Consider the following 17878-nt stretch of genomic DNA (forward strand, 5'->3'; position numbering starts at 1 on the left):
CCACATGGCAATTTGAAATCAGAAGTGGAAAGACAATTTCCCCACAGGGATCAATGAAGTATCGTATTATCATTTCCCTCCGGATATCTGGATTACGGCTCATTTCAGAGCAATTGAGAAGGTCAGGATCATCTTTTAGCTTCAGGTTCTGCTGGAAAATGATATGTTCAGTGGAATCTAATTGTTTTAATTGTAAGGTCACTGAGGTCACAAGACTAAACTCTTCTCTGCTGTACAACAAGAGAAACGCATCATGCTTATATAACTTGTTAGCGTGTCTCCTCTAAATTTGGCACCTTGTTGTTGTAGCTCACCTATTGAAATTGAAGTGGTTCCTTTAAGCAGGAGGAGAAATCTCTTTTAAGTGCTGACATGAGTGGTATTCCAGTAATGTAAATTCATCGGAGGAATCCTCTGCAGTTCCAAAAATAGCCCCACCTCTGCGGCGGTCCTGTGCTCACACGCTAACCCTTGTCTGCATGTCTCTGGTTGACTTCTTACCTGTATTTCATCTTTGTTTTCTTTCTTCTCTGTGAGTGAAGGGTGTCCAGCCCCCATGTCTTTGTATAAACAAAGTACGGGCTGTGGGCGAGCAGGGCAGGGAGGAACGGCAACAAGAGGCGCTGCGTTGCTGAGATTCCCAAGATTCCCTGCAGCAGATTCAGTCTGACAGAGGCCGCTGATAGTCGACATGCTTCGCTTGGCCGCACAGGCAGGTACGGCAGTGTGTCTACTTCACAGCCAAGCCGAAAATCAGACATTCCACATCAATTCCACTCATTCCTGCACTCAACACAGTAGGCACCGATGGAGGAGTTTGTGTATGGGGGTGTATGTCTGTCTGCAGCTGTGTGAAAGTGTGTGAGATTACGCATGTGCTTCATCGAAATAGAGGAGCAAGACACATACATTCCATCTAGTTTATTCTTCGAACGGTGATTACTGTAATTAACCGACAATGAGGCCCTCTAAACGTTTGTTGGCTGCTTTGTTGTGCCTCTGTAGAATCATACCTTTGTGCTTTGGAAGATAAATGGTGGGGGGGCGCCCAGTCCATATAATCAGAGGCACACCTGAACACTTTACAGTAACAAACAAAAAGTTCCCACGAAGTTGTTGTGATACATAACACAAGAACTTTCTGTATCGAGCGCACTATTAAGCAGCTGCTTGCGTGAAGCATTGGATACCTGATACACACACGCACATTAAATACAGTACATGCAGTGACTCACAAAGTTTTCATAAGTGCGGTTTTATGAGCGTAAATCTCTGCTGCTTCTGTGTCAGCGATTAATAAATGAAATCTGATAAAAAAGACAGCATATCCTGCAGTCACTTGGCAGCCGCATGTTGCTATTTTGGGTTCTTCTGCATTCTTACGTGAGGTGCTCACACCCTGCCAGACCAACAGGGAGAAAAAAAAAATAGATACATATAAATAAACGGAGCCAACAAGGGTGTAATTAAAGTAATTAAGGAGAGAGGTGAAGTACAGGTGAAGCGCGGGTGAAAGGCAGCCTGGTACTGCTAGGACCTGAATCACATGCAAAGATAGTGATGTCATTCAAGGTCCCCCCTGCGACCAATATCCTTGATACATGCAGTTTATTTGTTCAATTCCAACCAGTAGCTTGCGAAAAAGAGAAGGGAGGGGGGATCTTTCTATCCACTCTTCTTTTTTTTTGCAACATGTGGGTTGCCAAAATGTCATCCTCTTACAAGTGCAAAATCTTGTTTTCAAATGCATTTCAAGTCCTCGAGTGGAGGACTGGTTGGTGTAAACTCCCCCGTTTACACCAACCAGAGATAAACCCAGGAGGCCCTATGATGAGTCAAACCACCCCTTTGGTGTAACCCTCTAGTCAGCCATCATACTGATTTCATCCCAACATGACCCACTTGACCCCAAATGTCCTTTGGGATGATCTACATGACCCTCTTGTCAGCCCATGGGTCCCTGCCTTCATTCCAAAAGCCCATCTGGTGAGCTCAAGTGCAATTCTGGTTGGCCTAAGTCCGCCCTTAGTCAATCCAAGAGCAGCCCAAGTTTTGTTTGCTTGATATGAATGGCATTCTGATGAGTCCACATTCTCCCATCATCACCAACTCCCCTTCTGGTCGGCTTAGATGCAGCACCAGTTGGCCCACTGGTCTGAAAAAGAGCTTCTCCGGTCTTCTGGTGAGCTTTGGACCTCCAAGTCTGCCTAAATGTAAACTTGATAAGCCTATTGGTTTGTCTATTTATCCACATCGTTGGGCCGCAAGTGAGCCCCTGGGCCCCAAGTTCCCTCAGGTCTAACTAAGTTTCCCTCAGGTTGATCAAAGCACTGCGTCTGGTGGGTCATATACCACAAAAATGATGTCAGTTAACATTTTAGCAAACCACTAATATGTTTAATTTTGTATGTGTCACAGGCTTCATACCATACTGACATCTCTAAAACAAATGCACCATATCAAGTTCGCTTAATATGTTTACTATCAGACTTTCATTTGGGAGATGGAGGATTTGGTTGTGGAGTAACAGACGAGAAAGCTGGCGAGTGACTAAGGTTCGAGAAAACCTTTCAATATTAGTGAGAAACCGCTGGGTTTTCTGAAGACAAACTTGGGACAATAACCAGCCATGTTTGTGAGGACAAGAACCAGATATTATTTATGTAAAAACAGAAAATCTCCAGGTGTGTTTGTGGCAGTTTAAGCCAAAAAAAAAGATATTTTCTGAACCCTAACCAATTGGTTTTTGTATCTAAGCCTAATCAGAGAATTAGCACAGTGTTGTCATGAGATAAAACTGAAATCCTGAACCAAAAGTGGGCAGTTTTCTACTGTGCATTTTCCATGTGCACAAATTGGTGTCTTCTTTTCCCCTTGATGTTGCACAGTTACAGTCTGCACCATCACCCCATACGGCTCTGGTGCCTTTGAACAGATCTTCTAAAACCTGAGATCAGATGAGGGTCTACAGTCTACAGGAACTCAAAACATAACCTAATCAAGGTTGAAGAAGACCTGAGTGCACTATTCCTGTAAAATGTTACTGTTAGTGCATGTCTGTCAGTGAACTGCTGCCATGTGGGAAACACAGGCCTGATACCTGCCCTATCTGCTGCTATCGTCCATTTCAACTCTTCACACGCTAGAGTCCCCTCGCATGCCGAGCTGGGAGGCGTGGAGGGAGATTAGGTGTGTGTGTGTGGGGGGGGGGATGAAGAAGTAAAAGAAGCAATGATTGATCTTAGCCATAGACACCTCGCTTTATCGCTGCAGCTGATAGGGCCTACCTCTATTCAGCAGCGCTGTAGGCTGTTTTTGTGTAATCATAAACACAGGGCCAAATCAGTACCTGCGCTGCACTGTTTACCTGGCAGCCGTTCAGCCCTTTTCTGTCTAAACTTGAAATAGGATCCAAACACTCTACTCACGCATAGTGGTTTGCACGAGATGCTTCGCCTGCCTCTCAACCTACCGCGGGGCTCCATAGCGCTATTTTTGCACCGTCTGAACCGTAACCGCCCCTCTTATTTCTTTGATTGAGAGGTGGAACATCTAGCTCGGGGCCTTTAACTGCAAACATAGTACTGATTGGAGCAGTTACCAAGGAATCATACCACAGACAAACCCAACAAACACCTTGATGATTGATAACATTAGTCCGTGGATTATATTTAGATCCCCTTTTTCCCACCAGTATGTATAGCCACAAATAACAGTTTTAAAAAGGCCCATGCCCTGTGCTTTTTAATCTTTTTAATATGACAACATAAATGTTTTAATCTAAATTTAGTTTGCTAGGAAGGAGGTTTGTAAGGTTTTCTAACACCAGAAAAGGCAGACGTTGTGTTTTCATGCAAAAGCCTGAACTATATTCAAAGTGACATTACAGTGGATTAAAGAAAGATGTTTGTATGTACATGACGGGGAGGGTCTCATTAAAGAGGCTATTAAGAGTTGCAACATGGGAAATTTAAGATTTTGTGTTGCTGGGCTTGACCTTAAAAATTTGTCCTGCTCTTTATTTTTCCACAGTCTTACCAAATGTGCACTGCCAAAAATAAATAAGAATACAGTCTTATTAAAACAAACCATTACTCATTACTGCTGTAGCTGTGTGCTTCCTGCTAACAGCCTCTGTGGCACCGCTCCTTGGCTCAGTGGCTTCGTGCTCAGTGGTACATGGGCAGCAGCTGGACAGTATGTCACTGCCACTGCTGCTTAGCTAGCTGCAGAACAACAGTGCCGTGCTCTGATATCCATACTTCCTGTATTTACTATGCTTAGTTTGAGTACTTAGGGTGTTCTGATATCGATCGGCGTCTACCATCTTGTCTACGTAGCGGAAGAAGCAGAGTCAGGCAGAGGCGCTTAGCTCTGAATTTTTTTAAAAAAATGGCTACAGCGACGACAGCGCCTGCAGCGAAGCCATATTACAGGATTGTAGGATTGTAATTGTTAAAAAGTAAAGTCGTAGATGTCTTTTGTTCACTGTTGAAAGCGGGATGCTTTTGACTGGTGATGAGCCGCGGCGGCTGTCGCGATCATAATTTCACCATTAGCAGGCACTTAATTAGGTCGCTGCTTAGCAGCTCTCAAGTTACATGGTATAGTTAGCGGCTGTCTCAGCTTGTAGGCAGCAAACACAGAGAAAACAAGCCAGAGAGAGAGAGATGGAGATGGGCTCAAAGCAAATGATTTATGAAGAAGGCACATCGATCATTTCAACATTTAAGTCAAATTGCATTCCCTTAGGTAGACCAAGTGTGGCTTATGCTGCTAATACAAAATATTGAATGTGTAAATGTGTACCTCTCAAACTTTTCTGGTCTGTAACTCAATTTTAGAAATCTGGAACTTGTCACACAAATTTGATGAAATTGTTCATTATTGCACCTCGCTGTTATGCGGGCAGTTATAGATTGTTTTCATCATCGAACATCAGTTAATTATTTAACTAATTAACTGATTTTTAACTAACTAATTTTATTTCAATAAAATTAGAGATGTTCCAATAGTTTCTCCTTCCTGATATAGACTCTGATACCTGGGCTTTGGGTAGTGGCCAGTGCTGAGTGTCAACACAATACCAGTGGGTGTTAACAAAAAAAAGAAGAGGAAGATCTTTGTTTCTTTTAATTTGGCTATATATACAACTAACCCTGTATGGATGTAAAATGAGTGCTACGATTGTTGTTTGGCCTGGCTCAGACAAGACCTTGCAGAATATGATTGCCATACAACATTCTTTTATCAACTACTTTTTACAGGCAGTCATAACAAAGACCAAATAAAGAAATCTAGGAGTAAATAACAATTCCTTTAAAAAAGTGCAGCTACTTTTTAAATGGAACAGTTTAAAACATTAGTGCAACAAATAAACCTAGAAATAATTAATTGCCTAAAGGAAATGTGTTCCCTCACTGTGTCGTAAAGTTTTGGGAGAGCAGTTTCGTCATGCTCTTTCGCATAATGTGTCTTCAAATGCTTAGGGAGGTTTCTCGTGTTATAACTGGCAACACTAGTGCCACCCCTCTAAATTACTGCCTACATACTGAACATGTCGCCATTTACTGGTGGGGCTATCCAGAGTAAAACATTGCCAGATTGCTGACATGCTGCTGGTTTCATCTGACTCACATGAAATCGACTTATTATTTCTTCTCTAAGAGCAGTAGATGCCAGGGGCAGCACCACACAACTTCCTGCGTTTAAGAGCAGTGAAGAAGAATTGATTTCCAGCGTGTAATGTTATCTAACTGGAAAGTAGCAGGGTCTAGTTTCTAAATTACGTTATTGGAATGGTATATAGACAGACTCACGTACTCTGTGATATGATACCTGCATTTTTTGGCAGTATCGGTGGCCGTTCCAATATTGGTGTCAGAATCGGGACAACTCTAAATGAAAAATCTAAAAAATATCTAAATTCTCAAAACCCAGAGTGACATCTTCAAATTGCCTCTTTTATGCAGCCAACAGTCCAAAGACCAAAAGACCCATTATTTACTGCCATTAATGACAAAGAAAAGCAGCAAATTCTCACATTCAAAGAGCTGGAATAGCAAATATTTGACAGTTTGCCTGAAAAATCATTGAAACTATGAATTTAACAGTTGATAAATCATGTTCTCTAATCATTTCATTGTTGTAGCTCTGCTGTGTATGTAGAGAGGCAGTTTTAAATAGGCTGTAATGAACCAAAATCCCACCAAATCATATCTATTAAATATCATCAGTATGCCTGTCTTAAAATCTCCCCGGCCCCGACCCCAAAGTAGAGAAATTTCTTTGCAAAGAAAATACCAAATGTAAAGATAAATGTTTTTGTTTTATTAGTAAGAACATTTTTCTCTTATCTCTGTGGACTTTACATGACTCACTGCAGGGATAATTAGAAACCTTTGCTGCTGGGCAGATGTTACTGTTTACTACTGTTTGTAGTAAGGGCCATTAGATATTGATTTGGTGATAATTCCTAAATGAATATCATTAAGCATCGGAAGTTTGATTGGGGAAAAAAAGGCCTAATCTCCTCCAGCTGGCTGCAGGGTTATAATGCATCCTGCCTCCGTTCCTGCATTGATCCACCAGAGCAAACAGCAGCTGCCTGACTGCACAGCAAACCTGGTGTAAAAGGTATCAGATAATATAAAATGTTGCGCAGTAGAACATGCCCGTCATTGTTGCATAATAGACAGTCTTCAACAGACCCACAGTACATATGAGAAAGACCAACCAAGGCAGGTCTGGTGATATAAGCAATCCCTTATGTATGTAACTTAAAGTGTGTAGTTGTGTGTTGTTCCTCAGTGCATTTGGAAGAAATATGTCTCTATTACAATCATCACTGATGTAATTTTTTCCTCACAGCTTGTCAAAAACTAGCAAAGCTGTGTCAATATTGATGCACGTAGTCAAACATGTTCAGGAGATGTGTGACGGAAATTGCAGCAATCTTATAGGTTAGGGGTTAGGTGCCCAGGATTGCACCTTCAACCTTTTGTTTTTTCATCATAGCCCGACTACCGCTCAACAAAAATGACCACTCTTTGCTGTCCTTGCTCAACAGTGACAAAACAAGCACCCCATTGTCACCCCATTGTCATCAACCCATCGGAAACATCCCCTCTCGCTGACAGAAAACTAAAAAAAAAACAACAAAAAAAACCAACTCTACTACTATTTCCAATTTCTAGCACTTCAGTGTGATGGAGCTGATGCAGTTGCATTATTGTTGCAGTTTCTGGGTTGTATCCACACACCTGGACCTGGTGAGATAGCTATATCAGCCTGTGAATCATTAGAAATTAGTTACATTTACACTATTTTCTTTCAGGAGATAGTTGAGTGGAATAAAAATAAACAATAACACCCGTCTTATCCATCAGCTTAAACCTTATTATCAGTTAGGACGAATGCCACTCACATGTCAGCAGCCGATGTTTAGCTGTTTTGAAGTTTTTGGTGTGATCTTTGGCACAATCCCCAGCTCTTCTGTTTAATTTGGAAATGCTGGATATCCAGTCTTTGAATGTACGTGCACTGTAAGATTTGTTAACCCCCCCCTACATGCTGGAGAAACAGGTTTGGCCATTGGGGCAGCCAGGTGTATGGCACCTGCTTGGTGGGCGGTCATGACAACAGGATTACTAATACAGGATTAGTGAACGCAGTGTTGTGATTGTGTCCCAAAGCTTTTCAGTCAAATGACCTTCAGTGTGCTTCATTCAATGTCTCGCAGGAAGAAACTGTCGGTTACACTTTCAGTGCTGAGATGAGAGCACTAAAAGTTCACTGAGGGGTTACAAGAGGTATAAATAGAATCATGTGTCAGTGAGTTGTGCACTCCTCTGCCTCTCTCGAGTCTAATGATTTCCAATTATGCTAAAATAGAAGAAAGTCATAATTGCTGCACTGTTAGGCTGGTTCATGTCAGGAGATGTGTTGCTGCCACACCACTCTAATTGAACTTTCTCTGAAAGGCGTTGTGAGAAAACAGGCGGTAACTATTTATACAGCTACACACCTGACCAGGCATCTATCCAAACAAAAGGTCTTGAACCCAGCCCTTTGCGTGCCTATCCAACCCAGACATCTGATTAATTACAGTGTGGCCGTTAAAGCGAAGAAAAACTAGCTGATGAAAAGTCAGCGAGTCTGCAGGCTCAACCTGCCCAAACAGCATCATGCGTGTTAGCTTGTAAAAATCTCCGTCCCCCCCCCCTCCTCCTCCGTGTGTTCCTTCCCACACGCCCCCCGCCTCCCTCCTCCCTCCTCTGCTCCGGGCCCATTCGTGCAGACGAGGTAAAACATCTCCCTCTCTGTGTCAGAGCCCCGCAGGTGGGCCCCGCGTGCTCAGGTAGATAATATCACTGTTACTATAGACTGTGTTTGGGTTAGCTCAAAAACACTTTTCACGGCAGGGGCAAAACAAAGTGCTCCGCAGTGCGTGATAACAGCGGGAGCTGCTCCCTTCAAATTAACCTGTGGAAACACTTTGGCCTCGCACGAAACACACACATAATACCTGCTGCTCCTCCTCCTTTTTTTTTTATATAAATCAAAGTTTACATGATGTTCTTCTGGGAGTATGAGAACATCTTTCATTTAGGATTTAGGATATTTCTCTTACATGTAATCCACCAAAGGAGAAATGTTAATGCGAAACAGTGAAATAAGCCTTTAATATCCTGGTGGTTATGTTATAGGGCCAAGCAGCCTTATATACAGATTGAAAACATTGGACTGATTGGACGAGTCACTCTGTTTCTAATCTGCATACTGCTCATGCAGTAGACTTTATAAATGGTCTTTCTTTAAACAAAAGGGGGATGAATAGCTCGAATGTGCTCAGGGCCAGGAGCCGGGATGGCTTCCATAAACAGATCACCCAGGTGGTCCATGTGTGAGAGAGGGAGCTGAGTGCCGCTTGAGAGGCCTGCTGCTGCAATCACAAACCTGGATCTTCTTATTTCAGGAGCTCCCTCTGTCTCTTAGCAAGAGTCTGAACTTCTGCTGAGTCATCGTGTCTACAAAAATATTCGTGAAGTTTTTTTTGGGGACCCACCGTGATATTAGAGGCATGCAAAATGCAGTTAAGAGTTTTTCAACTCTGACAGTGGACATTCAAAGCCAGAAGACACAAAGAGCGATGGATGTTTTCAAAAGGATCATAAGAATTTGAAGCATCTCACAGCTCCTCTTGTTATTATTACAGTTGATTGTAGATTACAGGTTGTGTTGTGTCTAGAGAACCTGTTCCAAGGAACCACAGATTTCTACGCCTCTTGGGTTAGGATCAGAGGTTAGGCCACATATAGAGGCTTGGAGTTTAATTACCAGAAAACAACAACACTTTAAATCACTTTCAAAATTATTCTGGAAGTCAGCCAGTTATTGTCCGTCTTATTGGCTGCTGTTGCTGTTCATAGATGGCTACAGCCTGGACACACTGTGTGCCTGTGCGCTGGCCGCTGTGTTACCGAGCTGATGTGGCTCACTTGTGTGTTTGTGTTCACATACGCTGCATGGCAGCTGCGTTGCTCCCGCCTGACCAATCTGTTTATGTGGAGTTTGACTTTGATAACTATCAATAAATATGATGACAATTTTTCTTTACCGTGCTGAAAGAGCGAGAAAGCCGAAGGGGGAACAAGAGGGAGAGAAAGTGAAAGAAAGATGCACGGTAGAAAAGGAAACTGCCCCTCACTTGTTGCGTGTATTCTCTTCTACACATGCAGACATTAACACTGTAGTAAAATGCCGTTGAGATGGTCATACGACTGTTTACAGATCCTTTTCAGGTGATTTTATGCAGAGAACCGTGTGGCGTTGTAGAAATTGGCGAGACTTCATATATCTAGATCACGCAAAGCACATCCACAATTGACGCGTGCGTGGGATGCGCATCTCAGGCATCCAGTGTGAGCGGTCTAACCTGTTAACTTTGAAACCGAAATGAAAAACGAGAGGTAACGTAACGCAGCAGCACTGCACACGCATTAAGTGTGTCTAGCCTGTAAGAGTTAAGACGTGGTAAGAAAATTTGTCAGAACCAATCAGAGGCTGACAACTGTCCGGTCCTCGCAGGATAGGGGTGGGTGTATTGGTACACAAAAAGCTTTTTGTGTGCTTAGAAACAAAATTGTAAACCCACTTCAGAAAGGGTGTGTGCTAACACTTTTAGCTTAGCAGTGAAGAATTTGGCTAAAAAAACAAAAACAAAAACAAAAAAAAAACGTGTATACAGTGAATGGGATTTCGGGGATCCTGGAGACTGGGTCAGATGGAGCAGTATGAAGTAATTTTATGATTTCTCATTTATTTCTGGAAGCTAGTCAGCCTTAGGTGTTTAGGAGAATGCTGCAATGCTGTTTTTCTGTGAAGCTTGAGAGATGTTTGGTGGATTACGAAACATTACCTGACTCTCCATCAGCATGGTTGTGTGGAGACAATGACTGAACTGGTAACCTGGTAAACTGGTAACCACTAGAAAACTAGTCACCAGAATAAGATGATGATATTGTGCACGTTTCTGCGATGCAAGGACGTGTTCAAATTTGTTTTATATGTATTGCATCAACATTTCACAATACGTCTCATATACAGATTATGTATATGAGCTGGCTTTCATAGCAGGTGAAGGAGGGGACAGCGGTAAAACCACTGGGTATTTTGTAATGAAATATCAGAACATATTCAGTCATGTTTGGGGCGACTAGTCTTTTTACACCAAAACATGATCTTTTCCTCACCCTAACTAAGTGGTTGTTGTGCCTAAACATTACAAGACCATAAACACACCATTGCCACAACAGATAATTCAAAACTGAACCTAATGAAGGTAAAGTTTCAACATATTGTGTTGTGTCGCAGACAGCTCACTGCTCAGTCCCTGCTGCCTCACTGTAACTGTAGGCCTGTGCTCCTGTGCATGTTTACACTTTATAGTTTATAATGTGAGCTGAGACTGCTCAGACACAGGCCTCTGAGCACAGGGCCACACCATAACGGCTCACCATTTACTAGATGGAAAAATACATTCCTCACACCTACACACACACGTCATGTGACGAGTGTATTCCTCGTCTTCGACACAGGTGAGGGATTACACTGACAATACCAGACGCCTATCTGCTTTGTGCAATGTTTAGATAGCATTTTACGTAACTAGAATGGGAATGACATTGACCCGGGAGCTCTACTGTCCCATCACCTGCTGTAACGCACCTATCTTGTATCTTATCATATTGGCCAGTGTTATTGTGAGGGGTTTATGTACTCGCCCAGGTTTGTACAGTTTATGTACAGTGAGCGTGACAGCTCGCCTGCCACATGCAGCCTGGTCATTCATTCAACATGTCCAAACACACTCGTGTTATTTGCTGCTCACCTGTGTTTGTCTGAAAAAAGGATTAGCCTGAAATATGAGGAAACAGTGACTGACAGATTGTGACTCTGAGGGTAACCCAGCTAGTGTTTCACAATGCTTAATGGTGGCAGGTAATAGCTGTGAGTCATTGTTGAGAGTATGCCATCGCGTGTATATCGAGGACTTGAGGCCTGCTTGTGTGTGTGTGTGTGTGTGTGTGTGTAGGTGCTATTAAAAAACTGGTTCTTCTGAAATGTTGTTTTGACAGATATCAATAGCGCAGGGATCACCAGATACAGGGGGTTCCCTCCACGCTCACCAGCAAAGCTAATTTTGATTTCCTGGCCTTTATTCAGTCCTGGGTTTGGTTCTTAGGCTGAGCCTGTAATGCTGGGCTGATGAATCAGGTCTGACATTACTCATATGGGTTTGGATAGAAGCTAAGGAGGACATGTTTGTCTGTGGCTTAAGCACTGCAGAAGTTTCTGTTATTGTTTTTGTTGAACATGCTAGCACTCTGACTACAGCTCTAAAAATAACACGAAGCCCATAATTATGGTTTTAGCCTAAAGCCCCCCTCCTCGTTCACTCCCTCCTATTCTCCCTTGTAGCACCTGTGATGGTTTATTGTGTGTGTGTGTGTGTGTGTGTGTGTTTGCCAGGTGATTTACGTCTCAGTCTTTCAGATTTTTGCGCAGGTATGCAGTCTGTGATGTCAGAAAAAGTCTAATTGATGGTGCGACAAACCCTACAGCTTTATTTTTCTATGGAAACTTTGGCTGATGTCTTGAAGTGCTGGGCCTCTGTGACAATGAAGAGTTTATTTATAGTGCTACTGTTGTCATGAATACGAGGTGTGGCACCGAGGATAAATTGTCACTGCTCAGAATTCCTCTCTGGAGTGCCTCGGGCAATGTTGATATTAATTTAGACAACAATAGTTACTGTAACCTCGGAGTGTCCTCATTTAAACATTAAACATCTCTACAGATGGATGCGCTGGCAGCTCTGTGAGGCCATAACCCAATTGCGAGAATGAAAGTTGACAGTGTTGCAAACCACATATATGTTGGAACTCCATGTTCTTCTAGGTATAATTTAGAATTTGATTTTCTGACAACACTGGACTGGTTATGGTCTGGTTAGAATTGGGGACACCTGGCTGATGTCTTGTGAAAAACATCTGGCTGCGTTGCCACTAACAATGTTCCAAAATGTCCCGTCATCGCACTCACTGCGACAATGCTAACATGCAGGTAAGCACACTAATATTTGCAGTACAGCTGAGGCTGATGGGAATGTCACTAGTTCTGCAGGTTTTTGGTCTTGAATCAAAGTGTGGAGTATGAGTGCAAATTGAAGTATGAGCTGATAATGGCAATCAAGAGGAAAATATCTGAGTATCACCACTGGGAACGTAAATATCTGGAACAGATCACAGCAATCCATCCAAGAGTTGGCAAGGAATTTCACTCAAAACTGAAATTACAAATCTATTATAGAGACAAAAAGGAAATCAGGGGATCGCCAAAGTCATGGGAATTCATTGTCAGAGAAACATGACTGTGCATTAAATGTGGCTCGTATGTTTTCTTCAGAGCCTTGTGCTTTAGCAGGGGTCAGGAACAGAGTCGTCTCACAATCTTGTCACATTTCTCATTCTCACCTCCTCTGCACAGTCAGTGGAGCAGCTCCATCAGTGTCTGGCTGCTGCCTATCAGTCACCTCATCTCCGCACTGTTTCTGCTGTAACCACACTATCACGCATGCGACAATAACGTGCCAACATATGCGGGCATCTTCTGTGTGTTCAGAGTGTTAGCACGCTCAGCGAGGTGGGTGATGTCATGGAGGCGGGGCTGCAGATCTGATCTGACTGAGCCAAACTGCTATAGTACAGTGAAGAGGATAACATGACAACAGTCCACAAAACAATCAATCAGATAGTGTCACTAAGCTTTAAAGAAGCTGTTTACTACCTTTCCGAACGTGTGTGTGTGTGTGTGTGTGTCTTTTAACAGAACATCAAACTCTCTGAGAGGTCTTAACTCTTCAAAGAAAACACAAATTAGATTTTTGGTCTTTTGATCTTCAAATGAAGTTTTGCAATGACAAAAACATCATGTGCAGATTGTGCTCTTTGTTGGCCTTTTAATGTTTTACCTTTTGAACAAGCAACTGAAACAGGAGTGCGACTGCTATTAGGTGCTTATGGTATGCTTTTATAGAATCATTAAATATTTTAGACATTCATGCATATCTAATCATTACATCTAATTTCTTATTCTGTCTGTGCATCTTTTGTAAACATGAGAACTACATGAGGATTTACCCAATGACCCCCATCGGTGCAGAGCGGGCTTCCGACACTGGATTTAGTTTTTTAAAAACATCTGTATGTATTGTTCTTTATTGATTAACTCTTGATTTATTATACCTTTGTTTGCCATGGTAAATCATTTCAACATGATGAACATGTAAATACCACTGTCACAACATGGGAGGCTGGTCTATCAAGCTGCTTTGTTTTGCATCTCTGATATATGGTTTCCAATAAATTCAGGGGGCAAAAAACTGGAAAAAGTGAAAATGAGTAATTTTTCACAAAGCAAATGATACATTTTTGCTCTGGAATAAATAATGTTTGTACACAAATGAAAAAAGACCATGATGTTAAATGATAATGTTAACATTTTTGTTTTAATAATGGTCAAGAGAGCCACAAGTTGTTCAATGGGCAGACTTTAAGTAGGCAATATCCACAAATTACCATTATTTTTCCAAGTCAGTTTTTAATAACCTTTTAATATCAATGATAGACAATGAACTGTAATCTTTACACAAAAATAAAATGCAGGTTTTAGCCTAAAGCTAGTGCAAGTACGAGCTGTGTTTCCAAGGTAACAATAAGGGCAGACTCACTCGCCGTTGCGCTAATGCGTAGGGATACGGAGGTTCTAAGGTCTGTGTCTGAAATTTTTAATTTTCGCTTTGATCAAAAGTAAACAGAGTTGCGTGCATGAATCGATATTACGGTAGGGAACAGATCGACTATAGATATGTACTTTATATGACCCCACTTAAAAAGACACAAACTATCCCTTTAACACATAGACTAGAGTGAAACCTCAGCTCTGCTGCCGTGGCGAAGCCGTGAAGGAGTGGAGCCGGACCAGACACGTATCTGGTGGAATTGAAGGGTTAGCAGACTTGGCTGATTGGAGTCTCTAGCACGCTTACCTTATAGGTTGCACAGCATAGAATACCTAGTTACTTCTACACTGACTGCCGCTGTATGCAGATTTTCACTTGTTAGTTCCATGGATGCAACATAACTCCAAGGTAGAGGGACATAATCTGTGGACATAATAGGGTAATTTTTAGGTAGCTGAAACACAACAGTTCTTAGTTTCAGGTGATTGTACGCTAATAAAAAACAGATTTTATTCTTACTTACATACTTTATTCTTTTTCTGCCAGAAATTGCCCAGAATTGATTAGAAGTGTGACTTTTTTTTTTTTTTTTGGGCAAAGAATCCAAAAGTGTGTCAGTTAAGTGTTTGCCAAAATTATTAAAGTGATAATTTAGCATACACTTAAATATATATATATATATATATATATATATATAATATATGAAAAACGTCTTGCTGTCAGCTCTGTTTAAGCAGCACAATGCTCTCCACAATAGAGAATGAGCATGGGAAACAGCAGCGTAAAAAACTCGACAGCTTTATGCAACAAATCTCTCAAGTCTGTGTATGTCTTGGATCTCACAAATAATCTAAGTCGTGATCTTCGTCATGCTTCAATTTATTTTGATGTTTCCGTCAGACAGCTTTACAAGAAATACACTTACATGAAAAAACAGTTAATATTAGCAGTTCAATCCAAGAAATAAACACGAGATTAACTCACAGGTGCAGCCAGATGGGCAGTGACCTCAAAGCATGCCACCATTATCTTATCATCCTTTTGTCACTTCAACACGGCTGCCAGTGTTTTCCATGTATCCTGTTAATGTTTGTGTGAGTCAACCTGGTAAGCGACAAACATGTATGAACTAAAGGAATGCTGCGTTGGTGAAGGAATGCGCTGATGTAAGAGCACAAAACAGACTCGCAAAGTCATCTGCATAAGATAGAAGAGTATGTTAAAACACACACACACATTCTGTTCTCAGCACACAGGTGCGTGAGAATTTCTTACACTTGATTTAATGAGCTGTACTCTCGGATCAGATAAGTCTTATCTGATCTGTGCTCCAAGCGTTCTGTAAACATCCAAGATAATCTGTGCATGTGTTTGTGCATGCTTGTGTGTCTGTGGGCGCACACATACCACACACACACACACACACACACACAGACTCATAGAAGTGTGTAGAATATGTGGCTGCATGTTTACATAGAACCGATCTCAGAACAGGAGCTTTGGTTTAAACCCAAACATGGAAGTAAATCTGAAAATCTGTAAATCTGGGGGAGCAGCAATGTGACTGACAGACCCTCCAAACTCACCTGAGTCTGCCTCCCATTTGTAATCATCCTGGGCTGATCCACATGTTCTAGGCCAGGTGCATACCCCACATCATCGTGTCCTGCATCAGAGCTCACAGAGCATGTGCTAATCCTGCAGGTATTTGCACTAAAATTTCCCCAAAGGGCATCCTCAAGCTTTTCACTCAAGAGCTCTGTGGAAGATTGATCCAGCAGAAAATTCTATCTGCATGTGGAATCTTAAATATTTCTGTGGCAAAAGCAACAAGTCAGCGATGTCTAACTTGTTGTGTTACAATGGCTGAATGACAACTGTGAGTCTTACAAATCATATTATTCCTTAACGTTGCAATTTATATTAAAAAAAATGGCCAGAAGTCGAGGCTAACTGCTGCTCACTATACACTTTGTTTCAGCGACTAGCTGCCAGTTTGAAGATGGGATACAATATGGAGGTTATTTACAGCCACTCTGGACTATGAATTTAGGAACAAAAAGGCCAACAGGTGGGGACAGGAGAGGCATAAAGCAGCTGAGGAAAGAGACATCTCATTCTGTGAATTAAGGATTTATTTAAACCAGAGGCGATTGTGGAAAGACAAACCAGGACTGTGTTGGTGAGTATTATTAAGTTAATGTTGAGTTTGGAGTATGTTTTATGATAAGTTAACGAGGCATTAACAAACATTAAGCTTGTCTCATTTTAGTAAAAAGTGATAAACTTAAATTCACAGTATTATATTTTATTATAGTATATTATATTATTGTATATATATTATATTATATCATATCACATCATATCATCATGAGTTTTTTGGTTTTACGATGCAGGGCAGGCTGGGGCTAGCTGGTAAGCATACTAACTTAAGAAGACATCTCTACTACACATTACATAGACACCTTTGACATCATGTCAACACTGCTGGTTCTTCACACTCTGATGATAATATTTTAAACATCAGTTCTGACCATATTGCCCCTTCCAAAGTAGTGACAGACAAGGTGAAATCATTTTATTGACACACAACTCAACTTGTCTCAACGATTCTCAAAAATTGTTTGTAACTCCCTCAACAGTTTGTAGAACTTTCTGAAATGCTCATTCTGAACAACTGGACATTGTTTCCTTCTATATGTGACACAGAGAGAGATATTCGTTTTATGTGTGTACTTAGGTGCATGTCATTTGGAGATTTTTAAGCGTAATTTCTACATATGCCATTCAGTTCTGTTTCAAAACCACCTCCCAACCAGAAGCTGGATCAACCAATCAGCCTGTTCGACCTGCAGAATGTCACAGTATGTTGTTTAGTCGCTGGAGACTGAATGCCAATGTCAAGTCATCAATTTCTTTATCAGAAAACAATGCCAACCCTCATGGCAGTGCTACCTTTGGTATTGCACTCTTTGACACCAAACTGCTACAGGTTAGGTTCCCATTTCCTCACCCTTCCAAGTGTGTAGGATCGATTCACAGCTGAAGCTCCCACAGAGAGAGAGAGAGAGCCGTTCTGGAGTTCTAGAGATGTAAAAATATGCATGTGTTGAATTAATTAATTACAGGCCTAGCTACAAGTCATATGATGACACCTCACAGGGTTTCAAAGAACATGTTAGAATGAATTCCCTGTCAGGAGGAGTTTTTTTTCTTATCCAAACTGAGGATTAACAAGAGAGGGTAGCTGGATTCACATCACAAGATCACATGATCATCACAAATCCATCTTGCCAAGATTCAAATTGTAGCCGAACACATAGAGGTTGAATCGATCAGCGGCTCCTCCAGAGGTTAGCATAACTGCTATAGCATCATATCCAAACTGGAGAGTATGTTTCATGGGAAGAAGCGCAAAGAATGGCATTGATGGCTCTCATGGATTTAAAAACACGTTTTTGCACTCCTTTCGACTGACTTCAGTAAGAGTATGATTCACCAACTGGCTCTGCAGGTGGTCGCGCTCTCCTGCTGTTGATCTGATTGAAGTTACTCCACCTTACTACATCTCAT

At 41.6% G+C, this 17878-nt stretch overlaps 1 long non-coding RNA gene across 1 annotated transcript; it reads left to right on the top strand.

The window, feature by feature from the left end:
- On the top strand, positions 1-16358 carry LOC119029274. The gene is made up of 3 exons (XR_005077945.1): positions 1-121; positions 543-716; positions 16287-16358. It is a non-coding gene; the product is annotated as an uncharacterized LOC119029274 (long non-coding RNA).
- The last annotated feature ends 1520 nt before the right edge of the window (positions 16359-17878 follow it).

Source organism: Acanthopagrus latus, chromosome 11 (genome assembly GCF_904848185.1).
Source record: "Acanthopagrus latus isolate v.2019 chromosome 11, fAcaLat1.1, whole genome shotgun sequence".
In the NCBI taxonomy this organism is placed as follows: Eukaryota; Metazoa; Chordata; class Actinopteri; order Spariformes; family Sparidae; genus Acanthopagrus; species Acanthopagrus latus.